General features: G+C 49.6%; 1 long non-coding RNA gene across 1 annotated transcript in view; it reads right to left on the minus strand.

The window, feature by feature from the left end:
• The window catches only part of LOC140427419 (uncharacterized), a 106,695-nt gene that overhangs the window by 64,288 nt on the left and 18,375 nt on the right, over positions 1-24,032 (minus strand). Inside the window, exon 2 of the long non-coding RNA XR_011948479.1 lies at positions 10,302-10,391. This is a non-coding gene — a long non-coding RNA (uncharacterized lncRNA). The remainder of the gene's footprint in view (positions 1-10,301; positions 10,392-24,032) is intronic.

The following is a 24,032-nucleotide window of genomic DNA, read 5'->3' on the forward strand; positions in this document are numbered from 1 at the left end:
TTAGTGAGACACAACCTCCCCTTCACAAAACCATGCCGCCTCTCACTAATACGTCCATTTGCTTCCAAATGGGAATAGATCCTGTCTCGAAGAATTCTCTCTAGTAATTTCCCTACCACTGAAGTAAGGCTCATCGGCCTGTAGTTCCCTGGATTATCCTTGCTACCCTTCTTAAACAGAGGAACAACATTGGCTATTCTCCTATCCTCCGGGACATCACCTAAAGACAGTGAGGATCCAAAGATTTCTGTCAAGGCCTCAGCAATTTCCTCTCTAGCCTCCTTCAGTATTCTGGGGTAGATCCCATAAGGCCCTGGGGACTTATCTCCCTTAATATTTTTTAAGACACCCAACACCTCGTCTTTTTGGATCTCAATGTGACCCAGGCTATCTACACACCCTTCTCCAGACTCAACATCTACCAATTCCTTCTCTTTGGTGAATACTGATGCAAAGTATTCATTTAGTACCTCGCCCATTTCCTCTGGCTCCACACATAGATTCCCTTGCCTATCCTTCAGTGGGCCAACCCTTTCCCTGGCTACCCTCTTGCTTTTTATGTACGTGTAAAAAGCCTTGGGATTTTCCTTAACCCTATTTGCCAATGACTTTTCGTGACCCCTTCTAGCCCTCCTGACTCCTTGCTTAAGTTCCTTCCTACTTTCCTTATATTCCACACAGGCTTCGTCTGTTCCCAGCCTTTTAGCCCTGACAAATGCCTCCTTTTTCATTTTGACGAGGCCTACAATATCTCTCGTCATCCAAGGTTCCCGAAAATTGCCGTATTTATCCTGCTTCCTCACAGGAACATGCCGGTCCTGAATTCCTTTCAACGGACACTTGAAAGCCTCCCACATGTCAGATGTTGATTTGCCCTCAAACATCCGCCCCCAATCTAGGTTCTTCAGTTCCCGCCTCATATTGTTATAATTAGCCTTCCCTCAATTTAGCACATTCATCCTAGGACCACTCTTATCCTTGTCCACCAGCACTTTAAAACTTACTGAATTGTGGTTACTGTTCCCGAAATGCTCCCCTACTGAAACTTCTACCACCTGGCCGGGCTCATTCCCCAATACCACGTCCAGTACCGCCCCTTCCCTAGTTGGACTGTCTACATATTGTTTTAAGAAGCCCTCCTGGATGCTCCTTACAAACTCTGCCCCGTCTGAGCCCCTGGCACTAAGTGAGTCCCAGTCAATATTGGGGAAGTTGAAGTCTCCCATCACCACAACCCTGTTGTTTTTACTCTTTTCCAAAATCTGTCTACCTATCTGCTCCTCTATCTCCCGCTGGCTGTTGGGAGGCCTGTAGTAAACCCCCAACATTGTGACTGCACCCTTCTTATTCCTGATCTCTACCCATATCGCCTCACTGCCCTCTGAGGTGTCCTCCCGTAGTACAGCTGTGATGTTCTCCCTAACCAGTGGTGCAACTCCGCCACCCCTTTTACATCCCCCTCTATCCCACCTGAAACATCTAAATCCTGGAACGTTTAGCTGCCAATCCTGCCCTTCCCTCAACCAGGTCTCTGTAATGGCAACAACATCATAGTTCCAAGTACTAATCCAAGCTCAAAGTTCATCTGCCTTACCCGTAATACTTCTTGCATTAAAACATATGCATTTCAGGCCACCAGACCCGCTGTGTTCAGCAATTTCTCCCTACCTGCTCTGCCTCAGAGCCACACTGTCCCTATTCCCTAGTTCTCCCTCAATGCTCTCACCTTCTGATCTATTGCTCCCGTGCCCACCCCCCTGCCATACTAGTTTAAACCCTCCAGTGTGACACTAGCGAACCTCGCGGCCAGGATATTTATGCCTCTCCAGTTTAGATGCAACCCGTCCTTCTTATATAGGTCACACTTGCCGGAAGAGCTCCCAGTGGTCCAGATAACAGAAACCCTCCCTCCTGCACCAGCTGTTTAGCCACGTGTTTAGCTGCTCTATCTTCCTATTTCTAGCCTCACTGGCACGTGGCACAGGGAGTAATCCCGAGATTACAACCCTAGGGGTCCTGTCTTTTAACTTTCTGCCTAGCTCCCTGAACTCCTGCTGCAGGACCTCATGCCCCTTCCTGCCTACGTCGTTAGTACCAATATGTACAACGACCTCTGCCTGTTTGCCCTCCCCCTTCAGGATGCCCTCTACCCATTCGGAGACATCCTGGACCCTGGCACCAGGGAGGCAACATACCATCCTGGAGTCTCTTTCACGTCCACAGAAGCGCCTATCTGTGCCCCTGACTAGAGTCCCCTATCACAGTTGCTCTTCTGCTCTTTGACCCTCCCTTCTGAACATCAGAGCCAGCCGTGGTGCCACTGCTCTGGCTGCTGCTGTTTTCCCCTGATAGGCTATCCCCCCCTACAGTATCCAAAGGGGTATACCTGTTCGAGAGGGGGACAACCATAGGGGATTCCTGCACTGACTGCCTGCCCTTTCTGGTGGTCACCCATTTCTCTGCCTGCACCTTGGGTGTGACCACATTTATATAACAGCCATCTATGACACTTTCCGCCACCTGCATGCTCCTACGTGCATCCAATTACTGCTCCAACCGAACCATGCGGTCTGTGAGGAGCTCCAGTTGGGTGCACATTCTGCAGATGAAGTCATCCGGGACGCTGGAAGCCTCCCGGACCTGCCACATCTCACAGTCAGAGCACTGCACCCCTCTAACTGACATTGCATCAATTAATTAGCAAATTAAAATTAAAAGTTAAAAAAAAAAATGTTTTCAAAGTTACTGTTAACTATCTGTTTCCTAGCACTAGATTTCTACTATAAATGTGAAAGCTAAATATACTACTCTCCGATCTCTGGCTTAGATACCCCTCTAAATTATAATTAAGTAATGTTTAATTAGTTACCAATGCTTAATTTTTTTAAATTTAGTGTAGATTCCCAACCAGCCACTCAGGTCACAGCTTTTCTGTGATGTCACTTCAGTCCCCCCCCCCCCCCCCCCCCCCCCAACCACACACACAATTTGAAAAGGTAATAAAAGTAAAAATGAGTAAAAATCACTTTCTTACCTTCTGAGGGTCTTAGATGTTCTCAGGTTCTCTCCCTGACAGAGACTGCTGCTCCTCCTCCGAACAGCTCCCGAAACTAGGCCGCGATGTTTTAAAATCTCCGCTCCGACTCGCAGCTCCTGCTCTTTTTAAATCTCCGCTCCGACTCGCAGCTCCCGCTCTTTTTAAATCTCCGCTCCAACTCGCAGCTCCCGCTCTTTCTAAATCTCCGCTCCCGCGCTTTTAAAATCTCTGCTCCGACTCGCAGCTCCCGCGCTTTTAAAATCTCCTCTCCGACTCGCAGCTCGCGCGCTTTTTAAATCTCCGCTCCGACTTGCAGCTCCCGTGCTTTTTAAATCTCCGCTCCGACTCGCAGCTCCCGCGCTAACAGTAGTCATCCAAGCTCTCCACCCAGAGTATATTCTTTGACTGTGCCACCCTCAGTGCTTCTTCCAATTTGTGTTCAACATGGAAAAGTACCGATTCATCAGATCTGGAGGAATTGGGAGATGGTAATTAGCGGGTTTCCTAGCCCATGTTTGACTTGACGCAATGAGACTTCATGGTGTAATGAATGTAGGAAATTGTTCTATGTATTATATGTCTGTTGCAGTAATTTTATTAAAATAACTTGGGTTAAGGTATCCAGATTATGGGCACGATTCTCCGGAAGGATTTCGAAGTGTGGTAGCGAGCGGGAACTGCCCCCGGTTTCCTGACGCTTGGCCCAGCGAGGTTGGCAACACGGTTAACATTAATTGGTCCACTTAACAAAGTCTCACGGGCTTCACGCCGCAAATGAAGGCTCGCCAGCCGATTCGCCGCGACCTTGTTTGCCAGCCTCCCTGCTAACCAGGTTCAGCAGCACTTAAACACTTTGATACAGGTTTGGAAGCGTGGCCCTGGGGATGCTCCGAGATGCACTGGGAGGCAGGAAGGATGTCCTGTTCCCCCGATAGTTCTGGAGGGTGAGCCACAGGGCAGCCAATGCCGCCTGGGGCGAAGTGGCAGTGACAGTAAGCTGGGGAAACATAACCAAGAGGACTGGCCTCCAGTGCCGCAAGGACCACGACCTACACCAGGATATAAGCTTCATGTGGCAAAGAGCGAGGTATTGGCGATCAATACACAGATACAGGGGAGGGATTCGGAGATGCTACCTTTTCAGCTGGTTAAAATATAGTCTCGGTATCTAGGATTCCTGGTAGCTCATAACTGGGCACAGCTACATAAATTTAATCTTATCAGTTTGCGAGATAGGACGGAGGAAGACTTCAACAGCTGGGATGTTTGTCCGCTGTTTCTGGTGGCTCGGATCCAGATCGTGAAGATGACGGTCCTCCCAGAGTTTCTGTTTCTCTTCCAAACCTCCCGATCTTTTTTCATGAGGATGAACCGGATGATCTCAAACTTTATATGGGTGGGGAAGATACCTAGGACCCGGAGGGTGTATTTGGAGCAGGACAGAGTGTCGGCGGTTTGGCTTTACCAAATTACTATTGGGCAGCGAACGTGCAGAAGTCGGCTATAGAGGAGGGTTCGATGTGGAGACAGACGGAGGAGGCCTCATGTAAATTTAACCTATGCAATGTGCCCCAATTCTTAGCTATCTGGATCCCCAGGTAACGAAAGTCCCTTGTTACCTTCCTCAACGGTAGGTCCTCTATTTCTCTACTCTGCTCCCCTGGATGCACCACAAACAACTCACTTTTCCCCATGTTCAATTTATACCCTGAAAAATCCCCAAACTCCCCAAGTATCCGCATTATTTCTGGCATCCCCTCCGCCGGGTCTGCCACGTATAGTAGCAAACCGTCCGCAAACAAAGATACCCGGTGTTCTTCTCCTCCCCTAAGTACTCCCCTCCACTTCTTGGAACCCCTCAACGCTATCGCCAGGGGCTCAATCGCCAGTGCAAACAATAATGGGGACAGAGGGCATCCCTGCCTTGTCCCTCTATGGAGCCGAAAATATGCAGATCCCCGTCCATTCGTGACCACGCTCGCCACTGGGGCCCTATACAACAGCTGCACCCATCTAACATACCCCTCTCCAAAACCAAATCTCCTCAACACCTCCCGCAAATAATCCCACTCCACTCTATCAAATGCTTTCTCGGCATCCATCGCCACTACTATCTCCGTTTCGCCCTCTGGTGGGGCCATCATCATTACCCCTTACAACCTCCGTATATTCGTGTTCAGCTGACTCCCCTTCACAAACCCAGTTTGGTCCTCGTGGACCACCCCCGGGACACATTCATCTATTCTCATTGCCATTACCTTGGCCAGGATCTTGGCATCTACATTTAGGAGGGAAATAGGTCTATAGGACCCGCATTGTAGCGGGTCCTTTTCCTTCTTTAAGAGAAGCGATATCGTTGCTTCAGACATAGTCGGGGGCAGTTGTCCCCTTTCCTTTGCCTCATTAAAGGTCCTCGTCAGTACCGGGGCGAGCAAGTCCACATATTTTCTATAGAATTCGACTGGGAATCTATCCGGTCCCGGGGCCTTTCCCGCCTGCATGCTCCTAATTCCTTTCACCACTTCTTCTACCTCGATCTGTGCTCCCAGTCCCACCCTTTCCTGCTCTTCCACCTTGGGAAATTCCAGCCGATCCAAGAAGCCCATCATTCTCTCCCTCCCATCCGGGGGTTGAGCTTCATATAATTTTTTATAAAATGTCTTGAACACTCCATTCACTCTCTCCGCTCCCCGCTCCATCTCTCCTTCCTCATCCCTCACTCCCCCTATTTCCCTCACTGCTCCCCTTTTCCTCAATTGGTGTGCCAGCAACCTGCTCGCCTTCTCCCCATATTCACTACTGTACACCCTGTGCCTTCCTCCATTGTGCCTTTGCAGTGCCCGTAGTCAGCAAGTCAAATTCTACATGTAGCCTTTGCCTTTCCCTGTACAGTCCCTCCTCCGGTGCTTCCGCATATTGTCTGTCCACCCTCAAAAGTTCTTGCAGCAACCGCTCCCGTTCCTTACTCTCCTGCTTCCCTTTATGTGCCCTTATTGATATCAGCTCCCCTCTAACCACCGCCTTCAACGCCTCCCAGACCACTCCCACCTGGACCTCCCCATTATCATTGAGTTCCAAGTACTTTTCAATGCACCCCCTCACCCTTAGACACACCCCCTCATCTGCCATTAGTCCCATGTCCATTCTCCAGGGTGGGCGCCCTCCTGTTTCCTCCCCTATCTCCAAGTCCACCCAGTGTGGAGTGTGATCCGAAATGGCTATAGCCGTATACTCCGTTCCCCTCACCTTCGGGATCAATGCCCTACCCAGCACAAAAAAGTCTATTCGCGAGTAGACTTTATGGACATAGGAGAAAAACGAGAACTCCTTACTCCTAGGTCTGCTAAATCTCCACGGGTCTACACCTCCCATCTGCTCCATAAAATCTTTAAGTACCTTGGCTGCTGCCGGCCTCCTTCCAGTCCTGGACTTCGACCTATCCAGCCCTGGTTCCAACACCGTATTAAAATCTCCCCCCATTATCAGCCTTCCCATCTCTAGGTCCGGAATGCGTCCTAGCATCTGCCTCATAAAATTGGCATCATCCCAGTTCGGGGCATATACGTTTACCAAAACCGTCTCCCCCTGTAGTTTGCCACTCACCATCACGTATCTGCCCCCGTTATCCGCCACTATAGTCTTTGCCTCGAACATTACCCGCTTCCCCACTAATATAGCCACCCCCGTTTTTCGCATCTAGCCCCGAATGGAACACCTGCCCCACCCATCCTTTGCGTAGCCTAACCTGGTCTATCAGTTTCAGGTGCGTTTCCTGTAACATAACCACATCTGCCTTAAGTTTCTTAAGGTGTGCGAGTACCCGTGCCCTCTTTATCGGCCCATTCAGCCCTCTCACGTTCCACGTTGGGGGGCTTCCTACCCCCCCCCCCCCCCCTTGTCGATTAGCCATCACCTTTTTCCAGCTCCTCACCCGGTTCCCACGCAGCTGTATCTCCCCCAGGCGGTGCCCCCCCGCCCATCCTCCCCCATACCAGCTCCCCCCTCTCCCCAGCAGCAGCAACCCAGTAATTCCCCCCTCCCACCCCCCCCGCTAGATCCCCCGCTAGCGTAATTACTCCCCCCATGTTGCTCCCAGAAGTCAGCAAACTCTGGCCGACCTCGGCTTCCCCCAGTGACCTCGGCTCGCACCGTGCGACGCCCCCTCCTTCCTGCTTCTCTATTCCCGCCATGATTATCATAGCGCGGGAACCAAGCCCGCGCTTCTCCCTTGGCCCCGCCCCCAATGGCCAACGCCCCATCTCCTCCACCTCCCCTCCTCCCCCCATCACCACCTGTGGGAGAGAGAAAAGTTACCACATCGCAGGATTAGTACATAAAACTCCTCTTTCCCCCCTTTTTAACCCCCCTCTTTGCCCCCCACATTCGCCCCACCACTTTGTTCAAACGTTCTTTTTAATAACCCACTCATTCCAGTTTTTCTTCCACAATAAAAGTCCACGCTTCATCCGCCGTCTCAAAGTAGTGGTGCCTCCCTCGATATGTGACCCACAGTCTTGCCGGTTGCAGCATTCCAAATTTTATCTTCTTTTTATGAAGCACCGCCTTGGCCCGATTAAAGCTCGCCCTCCTTCTCGCCACCTCCGCACTCCAGTCTTGATAAACGCGGATCACCGCGTTCTCCCATTTACTGCTCCGAGTTTTCTTCGCCCATCTAAGGACCATTTCTCTATCCTTAAAACGGAGGAATCTCACCACTATGGCTCTGGGAATTTCTCCTGCTCTCGGTCCTCGCGCCATCACTCGGTATGCTCCCTCCACCTCCAACGGACCCGCCGGGGCCTCCGCTCCCATTAACGAGTGCAGCATCGTGCTCACATATGCCCCGACGTCCGCTCCCTCCACACCTTCAGGAAGACCAAGAATCCTCAGGTTGTTCCTCCTTGCGTTGTTTTCCAGTGCCTCCAACCTTTCCACACATTGTTTCTGATGTGCCTCCTGCGTCTGTCTTCACCACCAGGCCCTGTATGTCGTCCTCATTCTCGGCTGCCTTTGCCTTCACGACCCGAAGCTCCCGCTCCTGGGTCTTTTGTTCCTCCTTTAGCCCTTCGATCGCCTGTAGTATCGGGGCCAACAGCTCTTTCTTCATTTCCTTTTTGATCTCTTCCACACAGCATTTCAAGAACTCTTGTTGTTCAGGGCCCCATGTTAAACTGCCACCTTCCGACGCCATCTTGGTTTTTGCTTGCCTTCCTTGCTGCTGTTCTAAAGGATCCACTGCAATCCGGCCACTTTCTCCTCCTTTTTCCATCCGTATCCAGGGGGGATTCCCTTCTGGTTTACCACACAGTATTTTTAGCCGTCAAAATTGCCGTTGGGGCTCCTATCAAGAGCCCAAAAGTCCGTTTCACCGGGAGCTGCCGAAACGTGCGACTCAGCTGGTCATCGCCGCACCCGGAAGTCAGGAGGCCTCATGTAGAGGGACAAGTCTGAGAGCGCTGCTGTAAGCGCCCCTTCCATTCTCACCAGCAAGGTACTCCATAAGTCCAGTGGTTGTCACCTCTTTGAGGATCTGGAACCACCTCAGAAAACATGTTAGGATAAAGGGTGTCGTTGTGGGCTAGGATCTGTAATAATCAGAGATTTACCCCTGCAGGGCTGGACTCAACATATAAGGGGTGGAGGCAAGAAAGGATAGAATGGTTCAGAAACCTTTTTGAGGAAGGGAGATTTGCAAAATTAGACGAGTTTGTGGAGAAATTTCACCTGCCGGAAGGAAACAGATTACGGTACCTGCAAATCAAAGATTTTTGAAAAAAAGTGTTGGCCACGTTTCTGCTGTCACTGATTGAAAGATTGTGTCAGAGGATGAGATTGGAGCGGGTAAGATTCTGACATTTATGGACAACTAATGGAAAGGGAGAAAGCGTCGTTGGAACAGATTAGGACGAAATGGGAGGAAGAACTTGGGGAAACCTTTGAATGAGGGATTTGGAGTGACGCATTGAGAAGGATAAATGCAACTTCCTCATGTGAGGTTAAGGTTAATACAATTTCTGGTGGTGAATAGAGTGCATATGACAAAGTCGCCATATGGGTCAATTTTCTTCCAGAGGTGGAGGATGTGGGCGATGCTCCAGTCGGCCAACAGACCACACCCATATGTTTGATATTGTCCGGAACTGGTGGTGTTTTGGGAAGCATTTGCAAGGACTATATCAGGGTTTTAAGGGCTGATAATAGAACCGAGCCCATGGGTGGCGATTTTCAGAGGATCTGAGACTGCAGACAGGGAGAGAGACCAATGTGTTAGCCTTTGCCTCCCTGATAGCCCAGAGGAGAATCTTGTTTGTTTGGCGAGCCTCGGAGCTACCGAAAGCAGAGGGATGGATGATGATATGGCAGAATTCCTCCATTTGGAAAAGATAAAGTTTTCCATGAGGGGATCAGAGAAGGGTTTCCATTCGCGGTGGAAACCATTCATTCCCTTCTTTAAGAATTCTTAAGTGTCAGCAAAGGGGTGGGTTCGGCAGTGGGACCTTTCGGGTTTTTTTTGTTCGTTTTATCTATTTTTTAAAGTATAGTTACAAAGTGGGGCAGTTAGAGTTTAAGACAGAGGGGATTTGTAGAGAAATACTTGTACAAAGTTTTTTATATTCTGTTTTGTATGTAATCTGAAAATGCCTTGACTAAAATACATTTCAAAAATATATGTACATATTTTCCACAGAAGCTCCAGAAAGGCAACCGAGAATCTGTCCGGTTGAGACGGGATGGTCAGCTCTGAGACTCTCTCTGCAGCCAACACATCTCCTCTAGTTGTTGGTAAATGATGGAATCAGGTGATGTAAGCTCACTTTAATAATTGCAATCCCACTTTATATACAGTCAAGGAACACACTGGGCATTTCATGCATCGTGGAGGCAGGGTTCTCCCGTGGACAAACAGGAGGGCAGCCTATCCTTCAAATGTTACTGAGCGTTTTCTTTCCCGACCGAAAACACAAAAAGCGAATTGTTTTTCTCTTCGCACCTAACATAATTTCAGGATTCAGAAATGACTATAGAAATGTGTTTCTGACACTAACTTTAGTACTTATCATAGAAATCAGAGAGCGTGACTTCAATGACAATCCGCCTTCACTACTAGATGTGCTAACAATTACTCTAATGGATGCAAAAGCAATTTTAATTTAAATAATTTGTCGATACTTTTTGAAATATGTAATACGTGGCAAAAAGTTTTAAACTGTAATACCAATAACCAAAACAAGTACTCTCAGTGGTAAAAACAAAAATGACTTACATGTATCTACCACATTTTTAAACAGAATAGCAACAGTACTTGGTGCTGGTGATCTTCCAACCTCATAGCAAGTTAAGCCAACTTTCATAACTGCATTAAAAGTGGAAAAAAAAACATTTAATTGTATAAAACCATAGTGGAGCTGATTATTTCTGAAATCCACATTTACTTGCAAGTACTGGAGTTTAAAGTATCTAAAGGAGTGCAAGTGCTTTTAATGGAGATTTAAACAAATTCCGCTGGCTAAAGCAATCAGTAACTCAGCCATAGAGAGTGAGCGTGGTGGAATCTACTGCTCCGAGGATATCAGCATGGAGTCAGGACCACTTCCAGCTCCTGACCCTTGTCTATTAGGGCACCCACCTGGGAGATTTTCCTGGAAGGGGCCAATTATGAGGTTGGCAGTCCTTGAGGCCACTGGCCCAATCTGAGGCCATCAGTCTTGCAAGGCTGACATCCCTACTGCTAGAAGTGGACCCTGCCACTGTCACAGGAGCAACAACGTGAGAGTGCCTCCATCTTGAAGCACCTTCTGAACACGTTTGGATTTGGTGAAAAAAAAGTCACTACGGCTGAAAGGCCACCTCCTCTGAAAGGGAAATCCCTCTTCGGAATGCCAACGACTGCTGTGGCTCACTAGGGAAGGGGCAGGCCTCTCTGCACCTCCCCTAGGCAAGCCACAACAAGCCACCTCTATGCACCCATTGGGCTTGGCCCTCAATGGACAGTTCATTATGCAGATCGGCAACATGATGCTGCTGGGCAGAAGATCTTTCAGTGGCGGGAACACATCTGCCTACTGTCCTGAAGCTAACATCTATGAAATTCCTCCCAGTCCCACTTTCGAGCCCACCTGCACAGTACCAAGAAGATTACACTCAAATTCTTGGTCTGCATTAAATTAGCTGGTCTAAGATGAGGCATTAGTCCTAAAATTAACCTCAATGCCTTGGAGCATTGAGGGGAAAATGGAAAAGGATATTTTTCTTTGCTGCTATCCAGTGATCCCTGTGGATGTGTAGGTGTCTGGATTTCAGGTTCCGAAATCCACAAAAGCTGGATAACCTATTGTACATAGAGTGCAGAAGGCCATTCGGCCCATCGAATCTGCACCGACCCACTTAAGCCCACACTTCAACCCTATCCCCGTAACCCAATAACCCCTCCTAACCGTTTTGGTCACTAAGGGCAATTTATTATGGCCAATCCACCTAACCAGCACATCTTTGGACTGTGGGAGGAAACCCACGCAGACACGGGGAGAACGTGCAGACTCCACACAGTGACCCAGCGGGGAATCGAACCTGGGACCCTGGTGCTGTGAAGCCACAGTGCTATCCACTTGTGCTACAGTGCATTTGTGCTACAGTGCCACATATTAAGAATAATCACTTGGTTCAGGGATTGGAATGTCGGACACCTGTGGAATTATAATGCAGTTTAGCCAACACCTTCAGGAGAGAAAGTGGTGGGGGGGGAGAGGGGAAATTAATGGAAAAAGCAAAGACATAAATACCAAATAATCTTACTGCAATGATAATTCTGTAATAAATCGGTGTAACGGTGTGTGAGAAAATAAATTTGTAAAGTCCAACCAAATGTATTCCATGAATGAGGCTTTTTGCTCAACGAGATAAAAATCATTAGGATTAGTTACATATAGAATGTCCATTCCACAGAAAACATTTAATAGTATCCATCTCTATATGTTCCCCCGCCTTCACATAGTTGGTGATGTAATTCCATATGATGCCCTTTGTAAGTAATGTAATGTAATGGCTTGGCAACACAAGGAATAACAATAGAAATTAAAACAAAAAAAGACATGATTTAAACTTCCAATGAAGGTAAGGTGATACAATAATAATGCAACACAACACACCATGTTATCAATAGCAATATTCAAAGACAAAATTAATTCATAATCATATTTTACATGACTTGATTTGAAGTATGGGAAAACACTTCTAAAAATATTTTATTGAGGCATTTATATAAACAACAAACACACAAGAGCATGAGCAAACTGGTGCAACATAATAAATAACCAACACCATCCCCCCTGCCCCTCCCCTCCTCCTGTCCAGCCTTCCCCCCGTCACCTGCTGCTGACACCTCAATCCTCCTTAAAGAAGTCGACGGACAGCTTCCATAGCGGGGCAAACCACCCCTCTTACACAAACATAATATTTTCCAACCTCAGGAATTCCGCCAGGTCGCTCACAGCTCCTCCAGGTATTCTAAGCTTGCAAAGCTGTCCCCTACAAACAGGTCCCCAAACCGCTCAATCCCACCTGTAGCCACCCCCAAAACCTCACCTAAATGGTTTACCCAGTATCCTTAGGCACTGACACCTGGTTCTGGACTCCCCTGCCATCGGGGACATCTTTCCTGCTTCTACTCTGTCTAGTCCTGTTAGAATTTTATAGGTTTCTATGAGATCCCCCTCACTCTTCTAAACTCCAGCAAATAAAATCCTAACCGACTCAATCGCTCCTCATCCCAGGAATCAGTCCAGTAAACCTTTGCTGCACTCCCTCTATAGCAAGAACATCCTTCCTCAAATAAGGAGGCCAAAACCCCACACACTATTCCAGGCGTGGTCTCACCAAGGCCCGGTATAACTACAGCAAGGTATCCCTATTCCAGTGCGCAAAACTTCTTGCTATGAAGGCCAACATACTATTTCCATTCTTCACCGCCTGCTGCACCTGTGTGCTTACTTTCAGCAACTGGTGCACAAGGATACAGTGCACGTTCCCCTCTCAATCTCTAGCCATTTAGATAATAACTAGCCTTCTTGGGCGGGATTCTCCAACCCCCCGCTGGGTCGGTGAATCTCGCCCCGCCGCCGGCTGCCGAATTCTCCGGCGCCAGTTTTTGTACGGGGGCGGGGATCGTGCCACGCCGGTCGGGGGCCGTTGGCAGTGGCCCCCCCAGCGATTCTCCGGGCCCCGATGGGCCGAGCGGCCACCCATTTTCGGCAGTCCCACCGGCGTGGATTAGACATGGTCCATCCCGGCAGGACCTGGCTTTGAGGGTGGCTTGCAGAGTCCTCAGGGGAGCGCAGGGCATCCGGCCCGGGGTGGGGGGCGGGGGGGGCCAGGGTGGCCTGGCCCGTGATCGGGGCCCACCGATCTGCGGGCGGGCCTGTGCCGTGGGGGCACCCTTTCCCTCCGCACTGGCCTGTGTAAGGCTCCGCCACAGCCGGCGCAGAGAAGAACCCCCTGCGCACGTGCCAACTCACGTCGGCCCATGGCAGCCCTTCGGCGCCGGTTGGCGCAGCGCCAACACCTTCAGCGCCGGCCTAGCCCCCAGATGTGCGGAGGATTCCGCACCTTCCGGGCGGCCCGACGCCGGAGTGGTTCACGCCACTCTTTGGCGCCGGAACGGCCAGCCCCGCCAATTGTGGGAGAATACCACCCTCTGTTTTTGCTCCCAAGTGGATAACCTCACATTTATCCACATTTTACTACATCAGCAGTGCATTTGCCCAATCACACTGAAGCATCTCTGCATCTTTCTCACAGCTCACCCTTCCACCCAGCTTTGTCATCTTTAAATTTGGAGATATTACATTCAGTTCCCTCATCTGATTCATTAATATACATTGTGAATAGCTGGGGTCCCAGCATTGGTCCCTGTAGTACCCCAATCATTACTGCCTGCCATTCGTAAAAAGATCCGTTTACTCCTCCTCTTTGTTTCCTGTCTGCCAACCAGTTTTCTACCAATCCCAATATACAACCACCAATGTCCCATGTGCTTTAATTTTAAACACTAATCTCTGATGTGGGACTTTATCGAAAGCCTTCTGAAAGTCCAAATAAACCACATCCACTGGCTCCCCCACTTCAACTCTACCAGTTACACTCTGAAAGAATTCCAACAGATTTGTCAAGCATGATTTCTCTTTTGTAAGTCCATGCTGACTCTGTCCAATCCTGCCACTATTTTTCAAGTACTCTGCTATTAAATTTCCCTCCACTACCGACGTCAGGTGGACTGATAAACATGTTTGGGTTGAAAAATGGCAAGTAACATTCCCAACACAAGTGCCAGGTGTTCGACACCCTGGGCCACTGTGAGGTCAATTCCAGCCCCACTTGACACGGTGTTCCAACACGGTTGAAATTAACTTTTATATTTAAATACCCAAAGTCTTCGGCTGCCCAACGAATAGTTTGTAAATTTAAACTCAATTTAATTTTTATTATTAACAGTAGCTATAATTAAATAGGCAACAAATACAACTGGTTAACTACTATCATCCCACCCTCTACACACACACCGGCAAACAAATACAGAGGGCAAAGAGGGTGTAATGACAGTAAAAGGATAAGACTCATTCAGATGAATGTCTTCAAGTTAGTTTCTTCTTCAGTCTAGGTTTCCTGATGAATGTTATCTTTTCTTTCACCTTGTAATGGTTTTCACTGTAGACTCACAGAAATAGCAGGTAGCATTCAAGAAAGAGAGAGACAAAGCTTCCTTTTTGAGGGTCTGGAAGCTTCTGCCTTCAGAATGTCGGCGGCAGAGCTGCTTCCACCTGGAGGGTCCAATGGCTTCTCTTGGGTTCTCCCACTTGACATAAACCAATTGCTGTCGGTTGGCAGGCAGAATACTGTCCATGGCCAGTCCATTGGTTGGCAGGTGGCCAATCAAAACAAACCCCTCCAATCTCTTGGGTGCCATAAAGTCTGTGTTCTTCTGCCCAAAATACAGAACTTTATAACAGTGTACTATTTTGACACTTTGAGTTCCTCACTTCCTCTGATTGACTTAAAGGTATTTCTCCACTAATGATCCATGGGCCAAAAACGATAAAGACAAAGTAAAAGAAATAAGAACTAAGGGAATCAACAGGAAGGGTCCTTACACAGACAATGGCTATCTTCAACAAGACAGAATCTAACTGCCTCAAGGCATTACCAGTGCTGAATTCCCCCACTAACAACATCCGAGGGGTTAACCATTCACCAGAACCCGAACTGGACCAGCTGATTACTATCTCTACAATAGCAAGTTATTTTCGGCTGGACATTCTGGGGTACCTAAGCTACATCTTGATTCCCCAAATGTTACAAGGGACAACTCAGGGATATGAGGGGAGCAGTCAGGCATTTCTGTGGCCGCAGAAATGACTCAAGGATGGTGTGTTGTCTCCCTGGTGCCAGGATCAGGGATGTCACTGAACAGCTGTAGGGCATTCTGATGGGGGAGAGCAAATAGAGGTTGTGGTTCACCTTGGTACCAACGACATAGGTAGAAAAAGGGATCAGGTCCGACAATAAAAATTGAGGGAGCTAGGTTATAATCTGTTTTCACAAGTTCCACGTGAAGGAGGAGGTCTTGAGCTGGGTGAAGCAGAGACAAGAGATGAAGTGGGAAGGCGTTGGTATACAAATATACCAAGGCCAGACGGTGGAGCTGGCGAGAAGACGGGTGGCCTTTGGACGGGTGAATGTGGCATTGTATAGCAGTGGAGTGAGATTTGGTCTACCCTGCGAAGTTGAGAGTGTCGCACAACTCGAGGAATTTTTATTTTGAGACGGTGGAGGCATTTGTGAAGTTGAAGGACTGGGACTGAGATGAGAGTTGGGACTTGGACTTGGTTTGTGGGGATGGGGGTGGTGTTTTTTTCTTATGGAGGGTTTTCCATTTGTTTGGGGTTTTGTTGTTTTTTCTGTCTCTTGAATGGGGAGGTTTTGTTTACAGTTGGTCACGTGTGTTGAGTTTTGGTTTTACTCATTTTTTCTGTGGGCACGGTTCTTTAATAGGAGGGAGGTGGGGGATTGTTGGGGCATGTGGAGCCGGTTTACTGAGGAAGGGGAAGCACTGGCATGGGTCACTGCACTAGCAAACAAAGGTTGGCTAGTGAACGGGGGTGTGGTGGGGGGAGGGGCTGCGGTCATTGGATCCTGGTCGAACAGGGTTCAATGGGCCTGTGAGGTTGAAAATTGGGGGAGGGGATGATTACTGGGAGAGGTGTTTGCAAGAGAAAGTGGATGGGGGGATTCTGGGAGGGGGGCTTCAACGGTAACAAAAGGTTGGGGCAGGCCTGGCCAGAGGGGCAGGGCGCGGGTTATAATGATAGCAGACAGGAGGGGTGCGAGAGATCTCTGGTCAGAACAGTGGCATGGAACGTGGGGGGATTAGGGGGCCGGTGAAGAGATCAAGAGTTTTTGCTCATTTGAAGAGTTTAAAAGCTGATGTGGTGATGCTGCAGGATACGCATTTGAGGGTGAAGGATCAGGTGTGGCTCAGGAAGGGTTGGGTGAGTCAGGTGTTTCATTCGGGGTTCGATAGTAGAGCTCGGGGAGGGGGGGTAGCGATATTGGCGGGCAAGAGGATGAGGTTTCAGATGGAGAAGGTGGTGTCTGATCGGGGGGCAGGTACGTGATAGGTCCGTTAGAGGGGAGGTTGGTGGTGCTGGCAAGCGTATATGGCCCCAATTGGGATGATGCGGGTTTGTGAAGAGGGCGCTGAGCGCCATCCTGGATTTAGATAACCATGATCATAATCATAATCCTTATTAGTGTCACAAATAGGCTTACATTAACAATGCAATGAAGTTACTGTGAAAAAAAATCCCCTAGTCACCACACTCCGGCGCCTGTTCGGGTACACTGAGGGAGAATTCAGAATGTCAAATTAACTAACAAGCACGTCTTTTGGGACAAATGGGAGAAAACCAGAGTCTCTCGAGGAAGCCCACAAAGACACGGGAGGAACGTGCAGATTCCACACAGAGTGACCCAAGCCGGGAATTGAGCCCAGGTCCCTGGCACTGTGAAGCAACAGTGTTAACCACTGTGCTACCGTGCCACCCATGAGCTGATAGTAGGATGGGGAGGAGGACTGAAACGTAGTGTTGGAACCAAGGGTGGACAGGTGCGAGCCGAGCACGCTGACCCAGTCGCAGAGGCAGGTGGGCGGGTTGCAAAAGCGTTGGATGGGCTCATGAGGGAGATGGGAGGGGCTAACCCGTTGATGTTTTTACACCCCAAGGGATCGAGAGTATTCGTTTTTCTCCCAGGTGCACAAGGTGTATTCGAAAGTTGACTTTTTTGTGGTGTGGAAAGCCCTGTTTGCTGAGCTTAAGAGGTTGGAGTACTCTGTAATTGTGATCTCGGGTCACGCTCCTGCATTGGTTTTGGAGAAGTGGGTAGCCCAGACGCCAGGATGGAGAATGGATGTGGGGTTATTGGCGGACCGGAACTTCTGTGACAAGATAGGGAAGGTGATTGAGGAGTATGTGGGGTTTAATTGCATGGGGGAGGTCTTGCGGTCGGTGGTCTGGGGGACGGTGGTGAGGGGGGAGGTGATCTTGTTTAAAGCGAAGATGGATAGGGAGGAGAGGGAGGAATGACAACTAGAAGAGATTTTGGAGGTGGATGGAAGGTACATGGGAGACCCAGACACAGGTCTCCTGGCAAAGAGGAAGGAGTCGCAGGCAAGGTTTGATCTATTGTCCACGGGGAAAGCAGTGTATCAGCTGAGGAGGGTGAGGGCAGCTGTCCATGAGTATGGGAAGAAGCTGGCAGGTCAGCTCCGAAGGGAGACAGTTTGGTGCAGGATAAGGCGGGGGAGTTGGTGGTGGTATCGAAACAGATTAATGAAGTGTTTGAGGAGTTTTATGGAGATCTGTATAGGTAGGAGCCACCGGAGGAGCTGCGGGAGATGAGGGAGTTTCTGGGTGGGCTGGAGTGTCCGAGGTTGGGAGAGGCAGAGAGGGCAGGGTTGGAAGTGCCGGTGGGGAAGCAGGAGGTTAAAGTGGCAATTGGGAGGAAGCAGGCAGGGAAGGAGGTTTGACCCGATGAATTTCCGGTCGAATCATAGAAAAGATTTAAAGACAAGTTGATGCCGTTGATGGCGGGAATGTTTGATGACGTGATGGGTAGGGATGTCTTGCCGTGAACATTGAGGCAGGCTTCCATCTCGCTGTTGTTAAATAAGCACAAGGAACCAGTGTAGTCTGGGTCGTATAGACCCATATCTCTGCTGAATGCCAAGATAGTGACAAAGGCGTTAAGGTTGGAAGGGTGTCTCCCAAAGATGATTGGGGAGGACCAGTCGGGTTCGTAAAGGGAAGACCATTACCCTCGAATGTGAGGAGGTTGCTGAACGTGGTGCTTTCTCCAGCAGAGGGAAGGGAAATTAAAGGTAGTGGTGGCGTTCGATGCGGAGAAGGCGTTTGATCGGGTGGAGTGAAGTTATTTGATGGTGTTGTTGGAGAAATTTGGGATTGAGCCAAAGTTTGTAGCATGTGTGCAGCTGCTATAAGGAGCCGATGGCGAGCGTGTGCATAAACAGTATGAACTCAGGGTATTTTGTATTACATCGGGGTACGAGGCCCCATGTCCCCCCTTCTCTTTGCATTGGCTGTAGAGCCCTTGGCTATTGTGCTGAGGAACTCGGTGGAGGAGAATAATGGGGAGAGGGGTGGAACATAGAGTTTCCTTATATGCCGATGATTTGTTGCTGCATATTTCAGAGCCGAGCACTTCACTGGGGAGTATAATGGGGTTGCTCCAGAGATTTGGGGCATTTTCTGGGTAGAAACAGAATTTAGGGAAATGTGAGTATTTTGTGGTCTCCCCTCTGGTGTGTGTGTGTGGGGGGGCGGGCGGGGGGGGGGGGGGGGGGGGGGGGGAAAGAGAGGCTGCCATTCCGCCTGGCGGAGTCTTATGTTAGGTATTTGGGGGTGTAGGTGACCCAGGATAAGGGAGGGCTTCACCAGTTTAGTGGGGAGGGTAAAGGCTGGTTTGCTGAGGTGGGACAATCTCCCTCTGTCGTTGGCGAGCCAGGTGCAGGCAGTTAAGATGAATTTTTTGCCACAATTCCTGTTTTTATTTCAATGCCTGCCAGTCTTATTGCCCCAAGGCACTTTTCAGGGCATGGACAGATTGATCTCTTCTTTTGTTTGGGCAGGGAAGGTGGCCAGGATTAGGAGGGTGATACTGCAGAGGGGACGGCATCATGGGAGTGGTTAGGACTCCCAAATTTGTTATATTACAATTGGGCGGCAAATGCAGAGAAGGTGCGGGACTGGAGTCGAGGGGAGGGGGGGTGCTCTGTGGGTGAGGATGGAGGCGGGCTCTTGCAGGGGGGGTCAGGGTTGCGGGCGTTGGCAACGGCGCCGCCCCCGATGGCCCCAGGGAAGTATTTTGTGAGTCCGGTGGTGGCGGCCACATTGAAGATTTAGAGGCAGTTTAGACAGCAATTTCGGTTGAGGGCTGAGGGATGCCGATTAGGGGGAATCATGAGTTCAAGCCAGGGAGGATGGATGCAAGGTTTCAGGGATAGGATGAGTGAGATGGGAAGAGAGTGGGATTAAGGATATGAAGGATCTGTTCCTGGGAGGGCGTTTGCGAGTTTGGAGGAGTTGGACTGGCTCAGGGTGAAAGTTGCAAGTATATACAGATATGGGATTTTGCGAAAAAGGTCTTTCCAACCTTCCCGATAGCGTCTGCTTCTTCATTGTTGGAGGCAATGCTGTCTGTGTGGAGAGATTGGAGACAGGGATCGTCTTGCTGATTTATGGGAGGATTATGGAGGATGGGTGTCTGCGGGTGGGGGAGGGCGGTTAAAGCGAAATGGGAGGAAGATTTGGGGGTTGTGCTGGAGGAGGGTCTGTGGTTTGAGGTGTGTGCCTCAACATAATGTGTGAGGTTGGGGTTGATACAGCTGAAGGTACTGTAAGGGCGCACCTTACAAAACCAAGGATCGGGCGGCTGGGTGGTGCACTGGTTAGCACTGCCGCCTCATGGCGCCAAGGACCCAGGTTCAATTCCGCCCCAGGGTCACTGGCCGTGTAGAGTTTGAACATTCTCCCAGTGCCTGCAGGGTCTCACCCCGACAACCCAAAGATGTGCAGAGTAGGTGAATTGGCTACGCTAAATTGCCTCTTAATTGGAAAAAATTGGGTACTCTAAATTATAAAAAATTTAAATCAAGGATGAGCCGGAAGCTCGAGGGGGTAGAGAATATCTGTGAGCAGTGTGGGAGGGTCCCTGCGAACCATGTGCATATGTTTTGGTCCTGACCGAAGCTGGAAAGGTTTTGGAGGATGTTGTTCCGCACCATTTTGGCGGTTTAACATGTTGAGCCCAATCGCCGAGAAGTGATATTTGCGGTGTTGGACCAGTCGGAGCTGCATGCGGGTGTGGGGGCAGATGTTTTATCCTTTGCCTCGCTGATTGCCCGTAGGTGAGTGTTATTGAGGGGGGGGCTTGCTGGAGTTTTGACCTTTGACCCTGGAGGTGAGGTTTGTGCTGAGGGGGGGCGCAAGTGAGGGGTTCTACAATAGTTGGGGCTTGTTCATCATGCATTTTCAGGAGTTGGTTACCGTTGACTGTTGAAGAGGTGGTGCTGGAGGAGTTGTGGGGTTGTTTTTGTGTTGGAAATTTGCTGAATAAAAGTGCTTTAAATAATGGGCGGGATTCTCTGATTCTGAGGCCGTCAGTGTTGATGCCCTGTCGTGTTTTATGACAGCGTCAACAGGCCCCGAGGAGCAGTGATCCTGCGCCGCACAGGGGGCCAGCACGGCACTGGAGCGACTCACGCAGCTCCAGCTGCCGATACGCCGTCAGAACCGGCGCTACGGGTCTGCGCATGCGCGCTACGGCCGGCGTGAATTTGCATATGCCCGTTACGGCCGGCGCAAATTCGCGCATGCCGGTTTCGACCGGCACGAACTCGCGCATGCACGCTAGTTGCCTTCTTCGCACTGGCACCGATGCAATATGGCGGAGAGCTACAGGAGCCCGGCGCGGAGGAATATAGGCCCCCACCAGAAGCCGGCCTACCAACCGGTAGGCCCCGATCACGGGCCAGACCACGGTGGAGGCCGCCCCCCACCCCCCTCCAGGGTCGGAATCCCCCTCCCCCAGGATGAACGCAGAGGTCCCGCTGGGTAGGACCACACGTGAACAGTGCCAGCGGGACTCGGCCTATCTCGGCGGCCACTCGGCCCATCACGCACGGAGAATCACCGGGTGGGGGGGGGGCGGCCGTTGAGTGGAGAATCACGGGGTCGGAGAATCCCGCCCAATGTTTATGCCAGTACACAGAATATCCGACAAGAGAGTGCGCAGTGCTGGACCTAGCTTTAGGGAATGAAGTCGGACAAGTGGTAGACGTTTCAGTGGGGGAACATTTTAGTGATAGTGGCCATAACTCAATATGATTTATGGTATAGAATCATAGAATCATAGAATTTACAGTGCAGAAGGAGGCCATTCGGCCCATCGAGTCTGCACCGGCTCTTGGAAAGAGCACCCTACCCAAGGTCCACACCGCCACCCTATCCCCATAACCCAGTAACCCCACCCTACACTAAGGGCAATTTTGGACACTATGGGCAATTTAGCATGGCCAATCCACCTAACCCGCACATCTTTGGACTGTGGGAGGAAACCGGAACACCCGGAGGAAACCCACGCACACACGGGGAGGATGTGCAGACTCCGCACAGACAGTGACCCAAGCCGGAATCGAACCTGGGACCCTGGAGCTGTGAAGCATTTGTGCTATCCACAATGCTACCGTGCTGCCCCTAATTCTGGAAAGGGACATAGATGGACTGGAAATAAAGGTTTTGAATTGGGGACGGCCAATTTTAATTGGGTAAGACAGGATCTGGCCAAAGTCAACTGGAAGCAGCTACTTGGAGGAAAATCTACATCAGAGCAGTGGGATTCATTCATAAAGGAAAGAGTACAGGGCCAACATGTTCCAGTAAATGTGAAGGAAGCAACAAGTCCAGAGAACCCTGGATGTCACAGGATATCCAGGGTTGGATAACGAAAAAAAGGGAGACTTAAAGCAGATACAGTGGGCTCAAAACTGCAGAAGATCTAGAGGAGCACAAAAGTGCAAGGGGTTAGTTGTAAAGAGATTAGGAGAGTGAAGAGAGGCAAGAAAAAATACTGGAGGTAAAATAAAGGAACGTCCAAAGGTGTAACGTAAGTATATTAAGGACATGAGTGACAAGGGAAAGAATAGGGCCCATTAGGGACCAACGTGGTAATGTGTGTGTGGAACTCGATGCATAGGCGAGGTTCTAAATTAGTTCTCTGCATCCGTGTTCACTATGGAGAAGGATGATGGAGGTATAGAAATCAGGGAAGGGGAGTGTGATGTATTTGAACAAATTAAACATTGAGAGAGGAGGTATTAATGGTTTTAGTGGGCGTAAAAGTGGAGAAGCACTTATCCACTTTTACAGTGGCAACACGGTAACATTGTGGTTTGCACAATTGCTTCACAGCTCCAGGGTCCCAGGTTCGATTTCCGGCTTGGGTCACTGTCTGTGCGGAGTCTGCACGTTCTCCCCGTGTGCGTGGGTTTCCTCCGGGTGCTCCAGTTTCCTCCCACAGCCCAAAGATGTGCAGATTGGGTGGATCGGCCAAGCTAAATTGCCCTTAGTGTCCAAAATTGCCCTTAGTGTTGGGTTATGGGGATAGGGTAGAAGTGTGGACCTTGGGTAGGGTGCTCTTTCCAAGAGCCGGTGCAGACTAGATGGGCCGAATGGCCTCCTTCTGCACTGTAAATTCTATGATTCTATGATAAATCCCCAGGCCCAGATAAGATGTATCCCAGGCTGCTGTGGAAGCAAGGGAGGAGATTGCAGAGGCTCTGACAATAATTTTCAAATCTTCTCTGGCCCAAGAGAGGTGCCAGAGGACTGGACATTATTCAAGAAGACTGGTAGGGAGAGACCAAGTAATTACAGGCCATTGAGTCTAATTTTAGTGGTAAAGTATTGGAAAAATTTATGAGGGACAGAATTAATGGGCGGCACAGTAGCATAGTGGTTAGCATTGTTGCTTCACAGCAGCAGGGACCCGGGCTCGATTCCCGGCTTGGGTCGCTGTCTGTGCGGAGTCTGCACGCTTCTGCGTGGGTTTCTTTCGGGTGCTCCTGTTTCCTCCCACAAGTCCCTAAAGACGTGCCTGTTAGGTGACTTGGACATTCTGAATTCTCCCTCTGTGTACTCGAACAGGCGCCATAATGTGGCGACCAGGGGATTTTCACAGTAACGTCATTGCAGTGTTAATGCAAGCCTACTTATTTAAAAATAAATTTAGAGTACCCAATTCATTTTTCCAATTAATGGGCAATTTAGCATGGCCAATCCAACTAGCTTGCACATTTTTGGGTTGTGGGGGCGAAACCCATGCAAACACGGGGAGAATGTGCAAACTCCACACGGACAGTGACCCAGAGCCGGGATCGAACCTGGGACCTCAGCGACGTGAGGCCACAGTGCTAACCCACTGCGCCACCGTGCTGCCCTAATGCAAGCCTACTTGTGACACTAATAAAGATTATTATTATTAATCACTGCTTGGGGAATCAAGGATTAATCACGTAAACTCAGCATGGCTTTGTCAAAGGGAGATCATGTCATACAAATTTGATCCAATTTTGAGGTGACTAGGTGTGTATATGAGGGTAATGCAGTCGATGTAGTGTTGTCATGTGCATGTTCCTTTAAGAAATGTTATCAAATAGCTGCAGTGATGTCATTGTGTGGGTGGAGCTGGTCTGTCTGTCTTTTACATTTGTTTTGAGCTGAAAAGCTGCTTTGTGGCTCTGTTTTTGGTTTCGTTTTCAGAGTTGGAGAGCTGTGTTCAAAGCAAGCAGATGTGTAATCTCTCTCTCTACAAGCTAAAGCAGTGTTCTTCAAACTTTTTTTCCGGGGACCCATTTTTCCAACCGGCC

Source organism: Scyliorhinus torazame, chromosome 7 (genome assembly GCF_047496885.1).
Source record: "Scyliorhinus torazame isolate Kashiwa2021f chromosome 7, sScyTor2.1, whole genome shotgun sequence".
Classification (NCBI taxonomy): domain Eukaryota; kingdom Metazoa; phylum Chordata; class Chondrichthyes; order Carcharhiniformes; family Scyliorhinidae; genus Scyliorhinus; species Scyliorhinus torazame.